The sequence below is a fragment of the Pongo pygmaeus genome, chromosome 21 (assembly GCF_028885625.2).
Source record: "Pongo pygmaeus isolate AG05252 chromosome 21, NHGRI_mPonPyg2-v2.0_pri, whole genome shotgun sequence".
Taxonomy (NCBI): domain Eukaryota; kingdom Metazoa; phylum Chordata; class Mammalia; order Primates; family Hominidae; genus Pongo; species Pongo pygmaeus.
Genome location: NC_072394.2, coordinates 46,385,297 through 46,399,879, shown reverse-complemented (window position 1 = coordinate 46,399,879; position 14,583 = coordinate 46,385,297). Strand labels below are relative to the sequence as shown.

The 14,583-nt window shown below is 41.0% G+C and overlaps 1 long non-coding RNA gene across 1 annotated transcript; it reads right to left on the bottom strand.

The window, feature by feature from the left end:
* Nucleotides 1–1,657: 1,657 nt before the first annotated feature.
* LOC129021634 (uncharacterized) lies at nt 1,658–11,694 on the bottom strand. Its single transcript, XR_008496097.1, has 3 exons — nt 11,643–11,694; nt 2,327–2,465; nt 1,658–1,827 (listed from the first exon to the last, which is right to left on the bottom strand). It is a non-coding gene; the product is annotated as an uncharacterized LOC129021634 (long non-coding RNA).
* Nucleotides 11,695–14,583: the final 2,889 nt, after the last annotated feature.

Below are 14,583 nucleotides of genomic sequence, written 5' to 3'. Positions count from 1 at the left end.
GGTGGGGTTGGGGGAGACACAATTTTGTCTATAATTACATGGTTCTTTGTGTTTCACGTGTATTAACTTTTTTCGTATTCATGACAATGTCATAAGGTAGGCATTATTATTAACATAATTTTTTAAATGAGGAAATGTGGCACCAAAAAGCTTAGTATATTGCTGAAAATCACACAGCTAGTCAGGGTGGTGGGATTTGAATCCAAGTACTCTGGCTTCAGAGCCTGTGGTCTTACCCACCCCTCCATTCCAGGCCAGGCAGCCCTGAGCTCAGATGGCGGAGCTGAGGCAGCAGTCACAAATCCCACGGTAAACTGGCCATGGAATCATAACCACAGGTTTGTTCCTCTCAGTGAACCTTCACAGCAGTTTGAGGAGTTGAGTGTTCATTGTGCCCATTTTATACATGAAGAAACTGAGGCTCTGAGAGTTAAGTAAGATGGCACAGGACTCAGACCAGGCCACACGTCACCCTGACTCTCTGCCCAGTTAAAATTAAGTGAATAAGGGATGGAATGAATGGATGAAAGTAGGACATTCCCTGCCCACTCAGTCTGATGTGGGAGTGGCAGAGGCTGTGTGTGGATGGGCCATGAGGTGTGAAAACCTCCTTGCTTTAAGACAAAAGACCAAGCCGGGCATGGTGGCTCACACCTGTAATCCCAGCACTTTGGGAGGCTGAGGCGGGAGGATCACCTGAGGTCAGGAGTTCGAGACCAGCCTGATCAACATGGCAAAACCCTGTTTCTACTAGAAATACAAAAATTAGCCAGGCTTGGTGGCATATGCCTGTAATCCCAGCTACTCGGGAGGCTGAGGCAGGAGAATCACTTGAACCTGGGAGGCGGAGGTTGCAGTGAGCCAAGACTGCACCATTGCACTCCAGCCTGGGCAACAAGAGCAAAACTCTGTCTCAAAAATAAATAAATAAATAAATAAATAAATAAATAAATAAGACAAGAGACCGAGTCAGGGTTTGAGGCTCTGAGACACTTAGGAGAGGCTCAGGGCAGAGATGACTACGTGGGGCTGGGGACACAGGTTCTCTAACAGTTGAGGGTCAATCAGAGAAGGAGCTGCTTCTCCAGTGTTGACTCAGTCACCTCCAATACAGAGCAGGATCCTGGGTCACACAGGATGAGCTTTGGAATCATGGGGATCAGGGTTTCCTGCTTCTGTGTGTGAATTTGGCCAAATCAATTACCCTCTCTAAATTTCAACTTCCTCCTCTGTGAAATGGAGATGACAGTTGCCAGCCCTAAGGCTGCTAGGAGGACAAAGTCAAGGGGCAGATGTGCAGTCACCTGGCAGGTGGCCTGTGTCCTCCCCATTGGTGGCTACTGTTGTTCAGTGGCCAGGCCAGGGTGGCGAGGCCCAAGTGGGTTCAGAGTGGGAGCCAGGCAGTGCCGGAACTGTGCCCCTTGGCAGGCGGGATAAGCCACGGGCAAGTCCAGAGCAACTCTCTCCCCCAATCAGGGTCTCAGTTTCTCCATGTGTAACACATGGCCCCAAATCTCTTCCAAAGCTGACCTTCAGGAACTCAGTTATTCACTGACACGTCCGGCAAAGGGAAAGTCATGAGCCTCCCTGACCATAGGACCACCAAGAGGAGCCACAGAGAGGGGACATGGTCCACCCAGTGTCCACTCACCACAGGTCAAGACCACGCTGAACCATGATCATCTGATTCCCAGATCCAGCTCTCAACGCCAGGGCCCCAAGTGAAGGAAAGCATGCTGGATTTAGAATCAGCACACAGCGGGCCAGTCCTGGATCTGCCACCTACATTCGTGGACTTTGGACAAGTCACTTCTTCCATTTCCTTATCTGTCAAATGGGAAGAATAACCCTTATCTCTTTTAGAAGAAAATGTAGAAAATGTTGGAGTAGGGAAGGATTTCTTAAACAATTCACAAAAAGCATAAACCACAGAGAAAAATTTGACTGCATTAAAACTTAAAATTTCTGTGACCAAAAAGCACCAAAACCAAAATTGAGAGAGAGGCCACAGGCTTGGAGAAAATATTTACAATACATATAACTGATAAGGGATTAATATCTATAATACATAAAGATTTTTATAATCCAATTTAAAAAGCAAACAGAAAAAGAGACAAAAACATCCACAAGCATTCACAGAAGAAACTCTAAAGCCCAATAAATTTATAAATACATGCTGAGCTTCACTGTTGACCAGGGAAATGCAGATTAAAGCAACTAAAAGACTATTTCATAAACATCAGAGTGGGGGAAAAAATCTAACCAAATGTTGCAGAGGAGATGGGAAAGACAGGAACTTTTAAGAAGAGGGTGTTGATACTCTTACCTGGGAGAGCAATTTGGCAATATCTAGCAAAGCTGGAGAGGTTCATGCCCTGGGGCCTTCTGAGCCAACAGTTCCACTTTCAGATAAATATCCCGAAAGAGTAATTCCTATACATGGGCTCAGGATTTGCACCGCAGCACTGAGGTTATTGGGAAGAGAAAGAGAACAGCCTAAATTCCTATCAGTAGGGGATTGGGTTAGTAAATTTTAAAACCTTCTTACACTAGAATACTAATTTAAGGCAAATGAACTAGATCTACTTGTAAAAAGGTGAATAAATCTTAAAAGCACCTGTCAAGTTACAGTAAGTTGCAAAAGGACACATACACCATTATTATACATAAATGTCAAGAGCCCACCTAACAAAGCTGTATATTTTTTGTGATCATGCACATTGCAGTAAGTTTTTAAACATGAGTAAGACATGTCCCTTTAAAACATGGGTAGTGACAGTAGTTATCTATGAGCATTGGGATAAGGAAGGCTCTGACTGTACTGATAATGTTTCATTTCTTTAAAAGAGTTTTTATTTAATTTTCTTTCTTTCTCAGATTGGAGATGAAGGGAGGGAGAGAGAGAGAAAGAAATGAGGACAAATCACAGCAAATGTTGCAACACAGTAACATCTGCTAAACCTTGGTGGTAGATTTGTAAGCATTATTTCATTATATTAATCTCTGAACATTTCTGGATGGTTGTAATATTTCTGAATTTTAAATAAAAATTGTTGGGGTGATAGAAATGTTCTATTGTGGTGATAGTTCTATGAATGTGGACATCTGTCAAAGCTCATTGAATTGGACACTTGAAACGGGTGCGTTTTATTTTATTTTATTGAGTCAGAGGCCCACTCTGTTGCCCAGGCTGGCGTGCAGTGGCACGATCTTGGCTCATTGCAGCCTCCGCCTCCCAGGTTCAAGTGATTCTCCTGCCTCAGTGACCTGAGTAGCTGGGATTACAGGCATGTGCCACCACATCCAGCTTATTATTATTATTATTATTATTATTATTATTATGTGTGTATGTTTTTAGGGAGACGGGGTTTTACCATGTTGGCGCTGGTCTCAAACTCTTGACCTCAGGTGATCCACTCACCTCACCTTCCCAAAGTACTGGGAATACAGGCATGAGCCACCATGCCCGACCTGGTGCATTTTATCATTCATCAGTTATACCCCAATAAAGTTGATTCTAAAAGGAAACAATTAAATGTGGCTCGTCACTGCTCAGCATCTCCAGTGGCACCTAGTTCCAGATGGAAGTAGAGGGAGGGAGGGAGAGACGTCATAGGCTCTGCTTCAGTCTTGAGGGTCTGTCCCCCAAACTGAGGCCTTCAGGCTACCCAAGACCTCATGGCAAACAGGACACCCTTTGCTTTGGGGTCAAGAGTGGGCTGAGCTCTCCTCGCAGGGTTTGCTGAGTCTAATTTTAGAGCTTTGGAGGGTGGAGGAAGAGCTGGCTCTGCTTCTGCAATGAGTTCATCATGTTCCTTGGCACCTCAAAGTTCTCTCCATTTAATTTTTCAGAAGCGCTAACAAATCAGGAAAGAAGTGTGCCCTGAAATTGCTATTTGGATGAACGTGACAATTGTAGGCCAGCAACAGAAGCTGGAGGAGCTGTTGTGTTTGCAACTCATAACTTCATCTCACAGCCCGACTCCCAAACAATGCACACACTTGTGGGGAGAGTAGTTGCTTGGGTGGAAAAATACAGCCAAACAGGCTCTCAATGAGGCAAGGAAGGAAAGAGGAAGAGAGATGGGAGGGAGGACCGGCACGCTGGCTAACATATACCAAATGCTTACTACGTGCCAGGCCCACTGTCATTTCTTCCTCAACATACATATTACCACCCCCGTTTTAGAGATGAGGAAACAAGCTCAGAAAGGGAATGTGTTATTTTGCCAAGAGCACAAAACTAACAAGTAGCAAGGCTGAATCTGAACCAATCTGGTTGGTGTTAAATTCCTTGCCTATAGCAAGGAGAAGGAGCTCAGTAAACGTTTCTTCCTTTTTATCTTTCTGTACCTCCTTTTCTTCCTTCCTGAGGAAACTAAGGCCCAGAGAGGTTAAAGGATGTGCTGAAAGTTATCAAGCTATCTTGGGGACAGAACCAGGACTGGCCAGGGTAACTAATTGGATGGCGAAGCTGAGGAAGATGGGAGAATCCAAAATGAGTCACGGATTCCTGCCATGCACAGAGAGGAGAAGGCTTCGCAGGAAAGACGCTGTCGGTGGGGAAGTGAAGGGAGGGTGTTAGATTGGAGGTAATCTTTGGAGTAACCAATAAAGATGTCCTGAGACGGCCGGGCGCGGTGGCTTACGCCTGTAATCCCAGCACTTTGGGAGGCAGAGGCAGGCAGATCACAAGGTCAGGAGATCGAGACCATCCTGGCTAACACAGTGAAACCCCGTCTCTACTAAAAGTACAAAAAATTGGCCGGGCGTGGTGGTGGGCACCTGTAGTCCCAGCTACTCCGGAGGCTGAGGCAGGAGAATGACGTGAACCCGGGAGGTGGAGCTTGCAGTGAGCCGAGATTGTGCCACTGCACTCTAGCCTGGGCGACAGAGTGAGACTCCATCTTAAAAAAAAAAAAAAAAAAAAAAAAAAAGATGTCCTGAGACAACCAGGTTTCTTTTCTGGCTCTAAATTTGTGGAGAGAAAGGTAGGCTACGAAGATGGGGAGACTTTCTTCTCAGAGCCTAGGAGGACCCCTCAATGCAAAAAGGAGTAAGGACTTCAGACCACCTGACCGCCATGGGGTAAACAGGGAATCACAGAAAACAGTATACAAACTAAAGAAGCATACTTGGCAGGCTCAGTGGCTCACACCTATGATCCCAAAGTTTTGGGAGGCTTAGGCAGGAGGATCCCTTGAAGCCAGGAGTTTGAGACCAGCCTGGGCAATATAGCAAGACTCTGCATCTCCAAAAAATTTACAAATTAGCCAGGTGTGGTGGCACGCACCTGTAATCCTAGCTACTCGGGGGGCTAAGCAGGAGGACTGCTTGAACCCAGGAGTTCAAGGCTGCAGTGAGCTATGATTGTGCCACTGTACTCCAGCAACAGAGCAAGAAGAAGGAAAGGAAGGAAGGAAGGAAGGAAGGAAGGAAGTCAGTCATGTGGAGGCAGTCATGGTAAGGGCTGAGGGCCATTTTCACCCGCCCATGTCTTCAAGACATCAGTGGGTCACATTGATATTCAAAATAGTGATCCTTAACAGCAAGAAAAAGTTAATGTTCAGTGCCTTACTATAAATAAGGAAAGATGTCTAATTCCACTTTATATTGATTTCCATTCAATATCAAACCAAAATGGTGCTTAAGGTAGTAAGTTTTAGTTTCCAAGAACGTTCACCTGGAGAAATCTCCTTCAGGGAGAGACTGTATGGGAAGAGATATCTCAGAACAATTTTTTCATTTGTTAACAATAGAACACTTTTTACGAATGTAACCTTACCCAGAGGTGGACTATATAAAGCACAAGCCTAGTCTTTCTGTTTCCACCTCCACAGTTCCTAGTGTTCCTTGGAACACAGTTTGAAAACCACTGAGCTGGCCAGACATGTTGGCTCATGCCTGTAATCCCAGCACTTTGGGAGGCCAAGGTGGGTGGATCACCTGAGGTCAGGAGATCAAGACCAGCTTGGCCAGCTTGGTGAAACCCTGTCTCTACTAAAAATACAAAAATTAGCCAGGAGTGGTGGCAGGCACCTGTAGTCCCAGCGACGCGGGAGGCTGAGGCAGGAGAATCGCTTGAACTCAGGAGGTGGAGGTTGCAGTGAGCCAAGATCACGCCATTGCACTCCAGCCTGGGTGGCAGAGCAAGACTCTTGTCTCAAAAAAAAAAAAAAAGAAAAGAAAACCACTGAACTTACCTAACAAGGCTATTTTACAGATGGGCAAACTGAGACCCAAAGAAAGGAAGGAACTTTCCCAAGACCACCCAGCAATATAGCGAAGCCCTTGCTGAAGCTATGGTCTGGAGTCAGTTCCCAGACTTGTATTTCATGAAGTCTGAAACCTTAAAGGTAGGAAGAGTATATGACCTTATATTTTCATTCCCAGCAGAGAGAGATGAAGACCAGAGATATTAAGTAACTTGTTCTGGTCACACAGCCAAGACAAGGATCACAGTGTTTTTTCCTCTGCATAACAAGACAGTGGTCCCTCCCACAGTGGAACAGAAAAAGGAGGCTGGCTGAAAATCCCAACCCAATGGTGAGTCAGTGCTTTTGTTATATTTCTCCTATTTCCAACAGAGAAGAACATCACATTTATATATAGTTGAACTTATAACAACACCTGCTTTAAATGACGGTGAGTTTTTGGCTTAAGAGTGAGCTAGTAAAAATAATAATAAAAATTTAAAACCCTGGGTAGTTGTTCCAATTAAGTTCAATTAAACATGCCCTTAGGTAGAGTAGATACAGTGAGAGATGCCTTGTAGAATCCAATTTCTCTGACAAACACACTCGCCAGCATAGAGCAAGGTTATTATTTCATTTTTTGAAAAGGAGTGCAGTGTAGTGGAAAAGACACAAAATTTAGAGTTGAACAAATCTAATCCACATCAACTCACTGCTATGGATGAGTGAAAGCCACTAGAAAATAAGCATGATAATTCCTATCTCAATAGGCTGCCAGAGGATTAAATGAGGTAATGTAAGGAAATGGTGATATGAAAATGTGCCGCAGAGAGTAATTACAGCTACTTTTGAAATATGGAATTGAATAACTAAATTATTTTGCGAGGTTTTCTCTAAAATTATCTGAAACATCTGAGGAAAGATGGTAAAGTAAATGCAGGCTCACTCAATGTCTCTCTCCCCAAATTGAATAGAATGACAACCACAAATAGACATAACTTTTAAATGACCAAGAATAGCAGTTCTGAAGCTAGCAACGGGGACGGCTATGCTTTGAAGGTATGTGTCCCTCCAGAATTCATACATTGGAACTTAACCCCCAAAGTGATGGTATTAAGAGGCTGGGCCTTCGAGGGGTGATTAAGTCATGAGGGCTCCGCCATCAGGAATGAAATTAGCACCCTTAGGAAAGGGCTCAAGGCGGCCAGGCGCGGTGGCTCATGCCTGTAATCCCAGCACTTTGGGAGGCCAAGGTAGGCAGATCACGAGGTCAGGAGATCGAAACCATCCTGGCTAACATGGTGAAACCCCGTCTCTACTAAAAATACAAAAAATTAGCCGGGCGTGCTGGCGGGCACCTGCAGTCCCAGCTACTTGGGAGCCTGAGGCAGGAGAATGGTGTGAACCCGGGAGGCGGAGCTTGCAGTGAGTCGAGATCGCACCACCGCACTCCAGCCTGGGCAACAGAGTGAGACTCTGTCTCAAAAAATAAAAAAAAAAAGATTTCATTTTGGAAGAAGACATTTTAGAAACATTAAAAAAAAAATTAGACCACAGATGTATCATAGTCTTAAAAAAGTCAAAGATGAGATGAAAATTTAACAGGATAAGATTGAAAGAATTGCAGAGCTAAGTTAATAAGTTGTGAACCAGAATAATTGGATTATGTTCCTATTAAATAGATAAGAAACAGCCAGGACAGAACTGACAACAGCAGGAATATAAAGAGGGAGAATTCAAGATAGGGTAATAGAAAAATCACCCAAAATGCAAAGGAAAAAGGTCAAAGAGTCAAACAATTTAGAGCAGATGATTGTTACGTATGACACACAATGGAAGTAAACATACCGAGAAGTAGCATCTTTAAAGGAGAGAACAGAAAAAATGTACCATGGAAATGATCCATCATATAATAAAGAAAAAATACTGAATGTGAAGATTGAAAAGTATATGGCTTTCAAAAAAAAACATTAGTAGAGAAAGATGAAAATCTAGATATATTGTGATAAAGATCTTCAACTTAAGGCATTTAAGAAGGATAATTATATAAGTGCCTTGCCAGTAATACCAAGTTATCAATTAAAGGGAGAATATCAGACTGCCCCCATTGATTTCTCCATATTAATATTTGATATCAGAAGACCAGTATAACATCTGCAAAGGTTTGAGGGCATAAAAATATGTCTTAAAAACTTTATACGCAATAAACAGATGTGAGGTATTTTTATTTTTGTCATTGTTTTTAGCTTTTTTTCCTTCTAAAAAATTCATTGTATGTATTTAAGGTATAATATAATGTTTTGATGTACATATATACAATAGAATAACTACCACAGTCAAGCAAATTGTTAACATATCCATCATCTCACATAATCTTCCTCGTGTGCAGTAGAAGTACCTAAATTCAGGGACTGTAGGATGCATCAACATTTCTTTTAAAAAATTCTTTTTAATAATAGAACCCAGGCCGGGCACGGTGGCTCACACCTGTAATCCCAGCACTTTGGGAGGATGAGGCAGGCGGATCCCCTGAGGTCAGGAGTTCAAGACCGGCCTGACCAACATGGAGAAACCCCGTCTCTACTAAAAATACAAAATTAGCCAGGCATGGAGGTGCATGTCTATAATTCTAGCTACTCAGGAGGCTGAGGCAGGAAAATTGCTTGAACCCGGGAGGCGGAGATTGCAGTTAGCCAAGATTATGCCATTGCACTCCGCCCTGGGCAACAAGAGCAAAACTCCGTCTCAAAAAAAAAAAAAAGAAAGAAAGAAAAAGAAAAAGAAAATAATAAAAACCAGAAAACCAAAAGATAATTCAAAATAAAGAAGTCAAGAACAGGAAAGCTATTGAAGGAAGGATAAAGAAGAGGTTAAGAAGTGAATCTTGGGCCCAGCACAGTGGCTCATACCTATAATCTCAGCACTCGGGGAGGCTGTGGTGGGAGGATCACTTGAGCCCAGGAGTTCAAGACCAGCCTAGGCAACATAGAGAAACCCAGTTTCCACAAAAAATTTAAAAATTAGCTGGGTGTGGTGGTGCATGCTTGTACCACCAGCTACTCAGGAGGCTGAGATGGGAGGATCACCTAAGCCACAGAAGTGGAGGCTGCAGTGAGCCATGACTGCAAGAATGCACTCCAGCCTGGGCGACAGAGTGAGACCCTGTCTCAGGGAAAAAAAAAAGTGAATCTTGGATCCTTTTAAATATAAAATCAAGCCTCAATAATGGTGAAATTTAATTTTAAGTCAAAATTATAACTCCTCAAAGAAAATCTATATTATGTAAAAAATAAACAATTAAAATAGAATACCTACAATGGCCTATGATAAAAATCTCAGATCATAACAAAGTTGAAATAAAGAGGAAGTATGAATCCACAGATCTTGTAATTTTTTATGGTAGAGACTCACTATACACTATTATACATTGTTTTGTATCTTGAGCTGAGAAATCAAGAAAGAGAGATAAATATATCTCTTTTTAGATAGTAAAAACATGTTATGAACTACATCAATAACTGGATAGTTAAGATGGGGGCAGGAGGGAGTGAGAGAAAAGGAAAGGATTGGGAAGGAATTTTTAAAAAATGATTTTTGAGAACCTGCCAGGCAAATATGAACTAAAAGAAATTAGGATTCATGACATTAATATCAACAAAGTTGAAATGAAACCAAAAAAATTATCAAATGAGACAAAGCATTACCCATGCTGATAAAGGATGTAAAACACAATGAGAATGATTGTCAATGACATCATTCCAGATGATGTAACATCAAAAGACATGAAACAAAAACTCTTAGATAAATACAATGTGAAATCAGGAGAAACACAAGAATAGAAAACTTTAACTCCCTCCTCTCAGAAATAATTAAAGCTATAAATAATTTAAATAATATAATTAATGACATTGATCAAATATGTGTGTATATAATATGTTAAAATCTGTTCACAGAAAACAGAGAATATTCCTTTTCTTCACATGCCAGTGGAATATTTGACATGTGCTAGGCTACAAAGGAAACCTAAAAAAATCTAAAAGTAGGTATATTACAGTTCACAAGCTCTGAACTTGATGCAATAGAAGCATAAGTTAATAGTAAAGGCAAACCAAAAAATAAAAATTCAGACATTTTCTCCCCGCCAACAACTCCTGACTGAAAGGACAAATAAACTTAAACAGCTGAAGCTGTATTTGGAAGAAAATTAATAGGCTTCAACAGTTACTTCCAAACAAACATTCACTGATATGTTCTCAGGTTTCAATGGTCTTTGACCAGAAGGTAATTTTAAGATCCAAATTACTATGACTCTTAGCCATTCCAACCATAGTCCATCCTTCTGCTAGGTTTCCCATAAAAACAATTCTGGGAACCCCTGAGGAATGTTTGATTCTGTTCCACAAGTTCCTTCTGATCATCATCATCTTCTCTCCCCTTCATCCTTTCCCTCTCCCTCTCTCTCCCCTCCTTCCTTCCTGCTTCAGCCTTCCCTTCCTCCCTCCTCCCTCTCTCACACTTTTATCTCCTTCCCTTCATCTCTCTTTCCCTTTTTTCCTCCCCCTCCTTCCCTTTCTCTCTTTTTCCCCCCTTTCTTCCCTTCCTTTCTCTCTCTTTCTCTTTTTCCCTTTCTCTCCCTCCCTCCATCTTTCTTTCTTCCTCTTCCTCTTACTCCTCTTTCCTCCCTTCCCTCTCTGCCTTCCCTGCTGGTTAGAACCACAAGAGAGCTTTCTGTAATGATGGAATTGTCCTATGCCTTGATATGTGCTGATTACAAGAATACATATATATATCAGTCAAAACTCATAGAACTGTACACTCTCCAAAGAAAGTCAATTTTACTGTATGATAAAATACAATTTTAAAAATAAAATTAAGGAATAAAAGTAGTGTTCCAATGCATTTAGAAAGAAGAATTTTTTTGAATTTTAAATAAAGCAGGCATAAAAGTAGCACTAAAAGCTGAAAACAACAAGAAAAAAGTAAATTGATCCCAAACATTAAATAAAATATTAATGAATCACTTACAACAGTACATCACATAACTACCATAATAGGTCCAAGCAGGGGTTTGCACCAAGACTACAAGGATGGTTCAATATTAGGAAATCTATAGATATGATTTACCATATCAATGGGTTAAAATAGAAAAATGATAAGGTCATCTCCTGACATGCCCTCCCAAAAGGTATTGGCTAAAATGAAATATCAATTTATAATGAAGAAGTTAAAAATAATTTTGTAACATTATTAAATATCTAGATAGCTAAATACCCAGATATTTAGCTATCTATAGATAACTACCGGATGGAGACACACTTATGTCTCCAATAACTAATGTCTTACTCAAAACTTCAGCCATAGGAGCATTTCTTCTGATAAAACAGAATCAGGGCATCCACAAGTAAATAAGAAAATAGTATCAGAAAGGCCAAGCATGGTGGCTCATACCTGTAATCCCAGCACTTTGGTAGGCCGAGGCAGGATGATCTCTTGAAGCCAGGGGTTCAAGATCAGCCTGGCCAACATAGCGAGACCTCATCTCTACAGAAAAAATAAAATAAGATATAATTTTTGGAAAGAAGGAAGCAAATATTTATATATTATATAATCACCTTCCTAAAAATCTAAAAGAGTCAACTGATAAACCATTATAAATAAAATAACAGTTCAATATAATATGATAATACAGGAATAACAATATAATAAGTTAGAAAAATATATACAATAGAACAGCTCACTGAAATGGCTCATTACAAAAATTTTAAATAATAGCTAATATTTGTTAAGGACTTACTATGTAACATGAACATTTCCATGAAATAGGTATTATTTTTATCCTTATGGTAAAAATGAGGACATAGGCTAAGAGAGGTGACGTCAACAGCCTGCATTCACACAGCTTTGAATATCAGAGCCAGGATGAAAACCCAGGTGGTCCTATTCCAAAACCCATGTGTTTAACCACCAGAGACTACTTCCTCCCACTATACTCTGACATATATAAGTAATAGCTAGTTAGAAAATATGATGGAATAAAAGATTCATTTCCCAATAGCAAAAAAAAAAAAACCCAGAAAATTCTTAGGGATGAACATAATAGGAAACGTGCAGAGCCTGTAATGCAGAGAAATGTAAAGCATGGCTTAGAAACATAATATATAAGAAAAGACTGCATGAATACTGATAGGTACCTTGTATGTAGATCTAACACCATAAAAATATATATTCTCTTCAAAATACTCTAAAATTTAATGCAATCCAAATTAAAATATCAAAAACACTTTTTGGGATTTTCACAAAAAATAATTCTAAATTCTGCCCCCAAAAATAAATGTATAATGCTGTAAAAATCCTTTAAAAAGAACATTAAAAGGGGATTTTCCTTACCAGATATTTAAAAATTACTGTAGTATTATAAAACTACAGTAATCAATAACATATTGTGTTACCTAAAGAGACAAATGAGTGAAACAGAATGGATAATCCAAATTAGAACCAAGTGTATACCAATGTTTAATTCGTAATAAAGGCAGAGTTCAAATTAGTCAGAAGTTTATGGATTATACAATAAAAGATATAGGGGCTGGGCACAGTGGCTCATGCCTGTAATCCCAGAATTTTGGGAGGTTGAGGTGGGTGAATCACTTGCGGTCAGGAGTTCGAGACCAGTGGGGCCAACATGGTGAAACTCCATCTTTACTAAAAATACAAAAATTAGCCAGGCATGGTGGTGGGTGCCTGTAATCCCAGCTACTCAGGAGGCTGAGGCAGGAGAATCACTTGAACCCTGGAGGTGGAGGTTGCAGTGAGCCGAGATTCCACCACTACACTCCAGCTTGGGTGACAAAGTGAGACTTCATCCGAAAAAAAAAAGATGTTGAGATAAATGGCTACGCATTTGGGAGGAAAAAAAATTTCCAAACTTCCTTCAAATACCAAAATATATTCCAGAGAGATGAGTGAGGTATATATTTTTTGAATGTTTAAAATGGTAGGAAAAATATATCTATATAAAACTTGGGGAATAAAAAACACTAAAAAAGAAGTCTTATTTTATTACATAAAAATGTTAAATGGTAACATATACCATAAGCAAAATCAAAAGATAATTGGTTGCAAGGAACCAAGATCCGACATCTCTACAGTACAAAGAACTCTCATATCAAGAAGAGAATAGCTCAACATAGTAGAAAAATGGGCAAAATAAATGAACAAGCCGTTCAAATAAGAAACAACATGAAAAGATGCTCAACCTTGTTAATGATTAAAGAGTTCAAATGAGTCCGGGCATGGTGGCTCACATCTGTAATCCCAGCACTTTGGGAGGCCGAGGCAGGCGGATCACCTGAGGTCAGGGGTCTGAGACCAGCCCAGCCAACGTGATGAAACCCTATCTCTACCAAAAATACAAAAATTAGCCAGGCGTGGTGGCACATGGCTGTAATCCCAGCTACCTAGGAGGCTAAGGCATGAGGATCGCTTGAACCCGGGAGGCGGAGGTTGCAGTGAGCTGAGACTGCGCCCCTGCACTCTAGCCTGGGTGACAGAGTGAGACTCTGTCTCAAAAAAAGAAAAAAAGTTAAAATGACAACACTGATATTTTTGTTGAAACTGTAAGATTGGCCAAATTGAGTGATTGGAAATAATGCAGGAAGTGGGCTGGTGAAGGCACTAGTCAGTGGCAAGGACACAGGGCTGGAGTTGGGGGTCATGCCAAAGTGTGAGGCCCGTGGGCCTCATGGCCGAGGAGGCTGGCTGGGGCAGTGGTTTGGGGGGACTTTGTGGAGGTGTGTGGGCTGAGAGTCACAGCAGCCACAGATGCAGGACGGTGAGAGGATGTTGCGATGGTGGAAGATAGGTTATATGAAACAAATAAGCAAAGCAATTGAATAAATTAGTACATATATTGGGGATAATGACAGCCAAGATTCTCATTGCCTAAGATATTTACAAATGTAAAAGGAGAAGGCTAGAAATAACCTTGAGGTATTGGATTGGATTTGGAGGTTTTGGTATAAACCCACGATGCGTGTGTGTGTGTGCGTGTGTGTGTGTAGGTATATATATAGAGAGAGAGACACATGCAAATAATTTTTAGTTGAATAAGCATGAGTGTGTGTGTACACACATGTGCATGCACGCACACACACATATACCTACATCCCAGGTGTAATGAGTATACTGAGTGCCCAGATCTTGGTTGTAAATATCACCCTTCACTGAACTGAATCAGGGCTACTCCAAGAAATGACTAATGCCACGGCTGAGGCAGAAAATGCATGATGACGAGATGAACCTAGAATATCTCATTAAGCCAGAAAGTAAGGAAATGGTGAATGAAAGATGAAGTCATAGCAAAAGGACATGGCAGCCACAGTGTTCTTGAAGG